The 8,389-nt window shown below is 37.6% G+C and overlaps 1 long non-coding RNA gene across 12 annotated transcripts; it reads right to left on the bottom strand.

The window, feature by feature from the left end:
• Window positions 1–4,263: 4,263 nt before the first annotated feature.
• LOC123063179 (uncharacterized) lies at window positions 4,264–8,133 on the bottom strand. Of its 12 annotated transcripts, none has more exons than XR_006430171.1 (7): window positions 6,733–8,133; window positions 6,544–6,665; window positions 6,339–6,477; window positions 6,188–6,243; window positions 5,643–5,815; window positions 4,904–4,983; window positions 4,264–4,630 (listed from the first exon to the last, which is right to left on the bottom strand). It is a non-coding gene; the product is annotated as an uncharacterized lncRNA (long non-coding RNA). The 12 variants fall into 12 exon arrangements; XR_006430172.1 differs by lacking the exon at window positions 6,339–6,477 and adding an exon at window positions 5,083–5,262 and having other exon boundaries at window positions 4,264–4,687; XR_006430167.1 differs by lacking the exon at window positions 6,339–6,477 and adding an exon at window positions 5,083–5,262.
• Between the last annotated feature and the right edge of the window lie 256 nt (window positions 8,134–8,389).

Below are 8,389 nucleotides of genomic sequence, written 5' to 3'. Positions count from 1 at the left end.
TCTCCTTAATTGGTAATTTCAAGGAGCCTTTAAGTTTCTATAGTTTGCGCTCTAAAAAATCTGTCTTACAGATGGTATATTATTTCTAATACATAAATCTTATTTATGCGGGTGCCCTTTTTCCAGTGTTTGCATTTTTTTCTTAAGCCATAGATGTGCCAAGGTATTGCACACAGTTATGGGTACATTCTGTGGGTAAGAAGAATAGTAAACTTTCAATGGTCATCAATACGTGTGCGACTTATACTGCTGGAAGTGTTTCAATGTGTAAGACATTCTTAGAAGTATCATTTATTCACTGTATTTTTGTAGGCCTACTGCCAGCTCAGTTCGTCATCCCGGAATTTTGTTCATAACTATGTTGGCAAAAGTTAAATGGTCTGAAACAACATATTCTGTTATATAATTTTGTCTTTAAGTTTGATGACGTCTTTTTTCCAGCTCAAACTATATTCCAACAATTGCTTAGATTTCACATTCAGGTTTAAAACCCACTTAAAATTGTGTGGCACTACGAATTTCTGGAGCAATGCATGCGAGTGCTTCTTTAAATTAAATTTCAGTATGACCTCAGCCTCTTTATTTGACTAAAGAATTAGTCATGTGTTCTCTGATGTTTAGTCATTATTATGGTTGATCGGCAGCGTGCTGTCATCATGCTTGCAAATGATTCCTTCCTTATTAGTTACTCCAGCAGTTTTAATTAACATAGTTTACACCTCTGAATGACCATCTTACAGATTGTACATCTTCGTTACATGAATTTAATTTATTTGTTCCCGTTTCCTGTGTTACATTCTACTTCAGTCACCGGTGCGCTAGAATTAGAAATATCATGTATTCATTGTGTATTTTGTAGGCTTACTCTCATATTTGTTCTTCACCAAGGAGTTTGCTCATGACTAATAAGTTTGCAAAATATAGATCACATGAAGCGTTGTATCATATTTAAATATGCAGTTTTGTTGAGTGTGAGATTCCTAAATTTCATATTTCCCTTGCGTCTCAATACGACATTTGTAGGCTAGGAGATTTTCAAAGGTTTGCATTTAGCATGCCTTTTTATACTTTTGGTTTAGATTCTTTTCAGGTATACATTGTACCTATGCTATGTAGAATTGTGAGATTGGATTTTAAAAAGCATGAGCTAAGGAATTTATGATGCTCTAGATAAGTGATTAAGTTCATTTATCATTGGTACACATGTTCCTCTAAATAATTGTTGAATCCGGGCATGGATTATGTACATTGGCATGCATTTAACCTAAATGGAAAAAAATACGAATTTACATTTATAAATATGATTGTTGATGTTCCTGTGTGATTACTTCCAGAATAGGAAGATTGCTCTTATATATTGTAGGTTGTTGATACATTGGAGTGGAAACCAGGGGATAAATTTGAAATTCGGATGGACATTTGGGTGCAATTAGGTTTCTTCCAAGTTATTTGTCAAGACAAAAGTTCTTCTGTAAGTCGTAACCTTTGAATGTCGTTTGGCTCTGAAGGAGCACTGGCCACTTTGTTGTAACCTTCCAAGGAGCACTGTCAAGACAAAAGGTCTTTTGTAAGTCGTAACCTTCCAAGTTATCACTTTTCAGTTTGTCTGGATGTTGCTACAAAATCAAATAGATCTATTTTGACATATTCTAGCCCGTGCAGTGGCACGAGTTGACGACTAGTGATACTAATGATGATTGCACTAGTTATGATGTCTCCTATAAACATGTCAATTTTTGTGGATTACATTGAGTTTGTACGAACACACCAAATAGGGAAGATAGATATTGCAAGAGGCATAGGTACTTAGAAACTAAACTGTTGCAAGAAAGGCTAGATGATTGTGCTGAAGATTTAAATTTTCTTGGCCGTACTTGTATACTTTGCAATGAACAGGGTCATTTAGCTATCCAATGCAAATTGTTTCATGATTTAATCGTGTCCAAAAATTGTGATGACTTTATTTCCCTTGGACATTATAATGAACTTAGTTTGCTTATAGGCTACGAAGAAATAAAATGTATAACTAACTATCTTCCAGAATTTGCCCGTTATAAACTTCTTGGTTTTGATCTAGAGAAAATTTATATGTATTGTGCGGTGAATTGTATTGAAAATCCTTATATTGCCAACTACATAAAGAAAAGGAAACAAATAGAAGATGAAGAAAATAATAATGAAAGGGAAGAGACTTCCCAATATCTTCCTATTATTTCTTATGATGAATCAGGTAACGAGGAGGAGCCTCCTATTCAACCAATCTCATTAATAAGGAGCTCCAAAAAGAGGATTGAACCCACGCATGATGTGGTGAAGAAGAAGAAAAGAAAAAGGAAGAGAGGTAAAAAGATATCTCTCCCAAATAATGCTGCTCCTATTACTATTGTGCCTCATGAAAATATAATTGTGGAAGATAATACTTCTTATGATCTTGAAAATCTTTTTGGCACTTGCTTGGACGAATATGATAATTGCTATACTATTGGTGCTATCCATACTATTAATTATGATAGTGATTATGCTTATGATATGAAAAGGCCCAAGCTTGGGGATGCTATGTTTGATGAAGATGATGTTTTTGAGAATATATTTGCTGCAATTAATGTTTGTCCCAAGCTTGGGGATGCTACATTTAATGAAGATGATATTTTTAGTCTCCCAAGTTTTGATATGCAAATTTATAATGATGATAACATGCCTCACACTTATGATGATTATTGTGATGATACTTATGCTATAAAAAGTAGTGATTATATTTATAAAACTTGTCATGATTATGATTACCCTTTTTCTGAACATTACTCTTTTAATGTGGAAACAATTTATAGTATTCGAGTCTCTTATGATGCTCCCACTATTCCGAATAAGAAGAATTTTGCTTATGTGGAGAGTAATAAAAATTCTATGCCTGAAGATCATGAAAATAATACTTTAGGTGCTGGTTATATTGTTGAATTCATTCATGATGCTACTGAAAATTATTATGAGGGAGGAATATATGCTTGTAGGAATGTCAACAATATCAAGCTTCCTCTCTATGTGCTTAAAATTTTAAAGTTATGCTTGTTTTGCTTTCCTATGCAAGTTGATTCTTGTTCCCACAAGTTATTTGCTCACAAAATCCCTATGCATAGGAAGTATGTTAGGATTAAATGTGCTAGTCATATTCTTCATGATGCTCTCTTTATGTTCCAATTCTTATCCTTTCTGTGAGCATCATTGAAATCATCATGCCTAGCTAGGGACGTTATACGATAGCGCTTGTTGGGAGGCAACCCAACTTTATTTTTGTTCCTTACTTTTTGCTTCTGTTTAGTAATAAATAATTTATCTAGACTCTGTTATGATTGAGTTTTTTTTGTTTTAATTAGTATTTGTGCCAGGTATAACCTTTGGCAAGACTTGGGTGAAGTCTTTATGATCATGCTGTAAAAAATAAAAACTTTAGCGCTCACGAGAATTGCTACCATTTTTATTTGGAGAGTAATATTTAGTTATTATTTTTGCATATGATTAATAGATAAATTCCTCAGGTCCAGCAATTTATTTGAGAATTTTATGAGTTCCAGAAGTATATGTTTGGTCCAGATTACTACAGACTATTCTGTTTTTGACAGATTCTGTTTTTCGTGTATTGTTTGCTTATTTTGATGAATCTATGGCTAATAAAATAGTTTATAAACCATATAGAAGTTGGAATACAGTAGGTTTAACATCAATATAAATAAAGAATGAGTTCATTACAGTATCTTGAAGTAGTGTTTTCTTTTCTTTCGCTAACGGAGCTTACGAGTTTTCTGTTAAGTTTTGTGTTGTGAAGTTTTCAAGTTTTGGGTAAAGATTCGATGGACTATGGAACAAGGAGTGGTAAGAGCCTAAGATTGGGGATGCCCAAGGCACCCCAAGGTAATATTCAAGGACAACCAAGAGCCTAAGCTCATCCCCTCTTTCGTCTTCATTCATCGGTAACTTTACTTAGAGCTATATTTTTATTCGCCACATGATATGTGTTTTGCTTGGAGCGTCAATTTATTTTGTTAGGATTTGCTTGCTGTTATATAGAACAATGTTTTGCATCTTTTATTTCAACTAGTACAAATACCCGTGCGTTGCACCGGGCGAAAAAACACAACATGCTTCATGTGCCATTATGCACCATTTTTATATCCAATTTTAATAAATATCAATAATAATGTTAAACTGATTAGTCCTTTTTGTAGTATGATTTTTTTGCGGGTATAAATTTGTATTCACCCACAAAAAAAGGTATAAACTTGTATTACTCAAGCAGCAACCTTGCACTCGTCCTTACACAAATCAACGACCTCGAGGGGGCGGAGCCGAGCCAGACTATAGTTCTCCTTTCAGTTTTTGCGAAACTTGCTAAAATATCACTAACTACATTTTGACAACAGCTGATATGAGTAATACGGGCCATACAAAGAGACTTCAAATGCTTGATCTCCGCCACCAAAGAAGCATACACAGACCTCTCCATGTCCCTCCCATTCAGAATATTCATCGCTGAAAGTGAGTCCATCTTAATGCAAACTGGTAGTTCCGTTCACTGTATAGCAATAGATAACCCCTTCAAGTTCGGACGCGAAGAAGCCAACATGCCATTCTTCATCTGATGGAAGAGTTGTTTTGCATAGAATAGATTGTCAATCATTTTTCTTTTGCTTTTCTGAAAATGCATGCAGAAAATTCCTTAAGTTTTAATAAAACTTGTCGTTTTCATAAAAACTGGAATACATTAGCTTCCACCCACTCATATGATGCATGCACCCAGAATATATATTTCTTCTTCTTATTCCATCCATGAGACATAATAATGTTACCAAGATAGCTTGTCAGCCAACACGGATACATTGACACGACAAAACAGTAACTATGTTCATACCTTGTGAGTTATATTCTAAGTATATGTAGATGATGATGAATCAAAGCTTCTCTGCATACTTATTCCTCAGTGCACTTGTCCTGTAACAAGTTAATCTTGTGTCATTATAGAACTTAGTAGAGTTTAGTAACACTTGTATGGGAAAATGATCAACCAGATGATCTGCAAGAGCAGACTACCTTATCATGTATTAGTACGTGACTCTCTTTCTTTGCTGCTGGTAACTTATAACGGTAATGCAGCACACGAAACTCAAGGGAACCACAGTAATACGTATGCTCCCCTCTGAAATACGCCCTTAACTACTGAAGAAAAAGAAGAAATAGTACTCCTGACCAAAAAGAAGAAAAATAGTACTCCTGACAAAAAAGAAGAAATAACAACCAGCTCCATGTAAAAAACAATTATGCTGCAGTAATAGAAATAGAAGTTACGAAAGCCTGAGCAGTTATTCCTGCCCACTAAGCAAAACTGTAGCACTATCAACCATAAGCATTGCATTATTGCATATGGCTAAACTTGACATATATATACCACAGTGCATCCAAACCTATTTCAGCAAGAGAAAGAACTATTCTTTTAGTTTTACTTGATTTTTGTTAGCAAGTAAAATTGTTGGAAGTGTAGCCGTGCGGTGCCAGATTTACATGGACCATATAAACCACAGTAAGATGATGTTAGCTATCTGTATAAATTTGACTCTCCCATGTCTGGATTGCAAGAATTTTCATGAGCTTACCTGAGTACAATGCCGCTGGTCCAGCTTCTTGGTGGAAATCAGATGTGGTCTTGTTGCTGGAGCTGGACTACTCACCGGGACATGATTCTTCGGATGACTTTCCATTGTTGGAAACTCATTGGATTGGCACAACGACTTGTCTGGCCTCATGATGATAGCACTTGTCGTCGACTCTGGAGCATCATACCATGCTTATGTTAAAATCCCCAAAACTAAGATAAGATACATAGAAATCCCAAGAGTATGTGTCAATACGACCTCATCATGAATTGCAAAATCTGTTCCGAGGGAATAATAAATAAGAAGAATGCAGTTTGTGTTAATTACTTCCTCGCATCAATTTAAACTCCTAACTGTTGCAGCTAGTTTCACAAAGGAAAGAAGATGGCAAAATAATACAAAGTTTCCATCCTATAACCATAACTAAACTTGGCTGCAAATGAAAGATATCTACTACAGGAGTTGATCCACACTTTCATCCTCACATGTGACAGTCTCTTCTAAATAACCGGAGTACATTCTACGAGAAGGGAGGCTAAACTCACTCAAACAATAACTGTGAATGATCCTCAAGCAATGACATCCTTCTTGATACAACTAGCTGAAATTAACAACAAGTGGGTTACTATATCCAATTTCCAACTGCAAAGATTAAGTGGTCATGCACACACACAACTCATTTGAAGAATTTCAGACCAGCTAGTTAACATGTGAAGCTGGGCTGCCTGTTTCAAGATTTTTGTTATATCTCCGGGCCCATTTCAGCATATGATGGAACGATTCTTTTAGCTCTTCTTTCTTAGACTCGCTCAATTGTGTGCAGTTTTTGTGACATCTGAACTTCAAAATAAGCAACTTGAAGAACATAATAATCTCAAAACCCGATATGAACAGGACTGACCACGCAACTTGGATAAGATTTTGATGGAACGCATCCAGATCAATCTGTCGATCACCTCTCTCCGAAAAACAATATACACCACCAAATTCAGATGTTGCAGAATTCTATAGGATCTCTTCAAGCTAAGAATCAACAAGATGATGAGAGACCAAAAATCAAAATAATAATTTCACATGTTCAAATGCGCACCTTCCATCCAACTCTCAGATTTGAAAGCAACTGAGAGTATTTCATTGAAGTGTCTGGACATCTAAACTGTACAACCTCAAGCAATTCCAGAACCTACATGAAACAAATAGTACGTAAGATTTTCCAGTGGACAAATTGTCAGGATATCTTACTCTCACTATTAATGAATAAAAGTTAAATGAAACTGCTGGTATAACAGTCTACTGGCCTGAAATCCTGCTATTCGTGTATATGAATAGAAAAAGTTAAATGAACTAAACACCATTAGGCCCCAAAATAAATACAGAATTTTACTGAGATGAGGTCCGAAAATATGTAAACATCATACAACATAATTATGCAGCATTGACAATATCCCCTTTAGCATGTTCCTTGCCTCATCACATAAAGGAGAAAAAGAGCAAACCAAAATCCATGGCTCACTGGCCTATATTCATTGGCTACTAAAAAAATGTCCATATGGTTGTCATTCATTGTCGTCAAGCTCTTCTACTGCCATCCTTATCTGCACAAAAGATAATGTTAGAACTAAAGATTAAACTTATGAAATCTTGAAGTGCAGTATTGTCATGGTGACATACACACGCGAGCCCGTGCTATTCAGTCAAATACCTAGGGGCCCCAAACATTCTGGAGGTAGGATGTTGTCTGTTGATAGTCTTGTGATGAATCAGATTCGAGAGGGAGGGAGGGAGCGTTGCTCAAGAGAGGAATTTTTGGTGGCTGCTCTCCATCAAATAGCAACGGAATCCCAATATTAATCAGAGAAGGGAGAAGGACTTACCAAGTCCATGTTTTCCTCTTACCAAGTCCCATCGGCCATTGTCCAACAGCAGCAGTAGCACCACCAACGGAGCTCGAACCCAGCACCGCAGGATCCCGCCGCCCCTTCCTGAAGTCTCCTTCCTTTCCTTCTTCCTCTTGGCTCTCTCTCATCTCTCTCTCTTTGGCCGCACTCACCAGGGCTGCTGTAGGAGGCGGGCACCACCAAGACTTCCCTGCCGCTCCTCACACCCTCTCCTCCCTGCCTCTCCCCTCACCTATGTCTCTCTCACAGGTACAGAGCCACCGTATCGATGGAGAGACTTCGCCGGAGCTAGCCATCTCGCTCGGTACCGGCGAGGAACGCCGCCGCGATGAACTTGGAATTGAAGCCCCACCATTGGACCTCCTCATGCGCCTCGTAGATCGCATCCACGCCGTCGCCGGAACAGGATCCGACCCCTGCCGCCCCTCCTCGACCGGATCTGGCCGGAGATAGCCGCCTCCGCGCCCGGCGTCGTCTGCATCACGGCCAGCCTCGACCTCGCTCGCCAGATAAGAGGAAGCCTTTTTTCCACTGCTCCGTAGCTCAGAGCGCTCACCTTATCCATCCTTGTGCGGCGCGGGTGGAAAGGAAGACGGCATGGACGAATCGTTTTTCACTTATCCATGGACTGCGGGTCAAATACTAAAAAGCATAGGGACCTTTTTGCAAAAAAGCCACGACGTTGATCCTGGAGACTCAATCCATCCTCTATTATCATTAGGGAGAGATAAAAGTGGCATTGATAGCCTTACTATGCCTATGTTACAAGTATACATGTTGCTGTTTGAAAACAGAAAGTTTACCGCTGTTTCAATAATTCCCTAGAAAAGTCAGAATGTGATAAAATGT

The sequence above is a fragment of the Triticum aestivum genome, chromosome 3A (assembly GCF_018294505.1).
Source record: "Triticum aestivum cultivar Chinese Spring chromosome 3A, IWGSC CS RefSeq v2.1, whole genome shotgun sequence".
NCBI classification, from domain to species: Eukaryota; Viridiplantae; Streptophyta; class Magnoliopsida; order Poales; family Poaceae; genus Triticum; species Triticum aestivum.
Note: the sequence above shows the minus strand (reverse complement) of the source record. Positions and strands in the feature narration are given on the sequence as shown.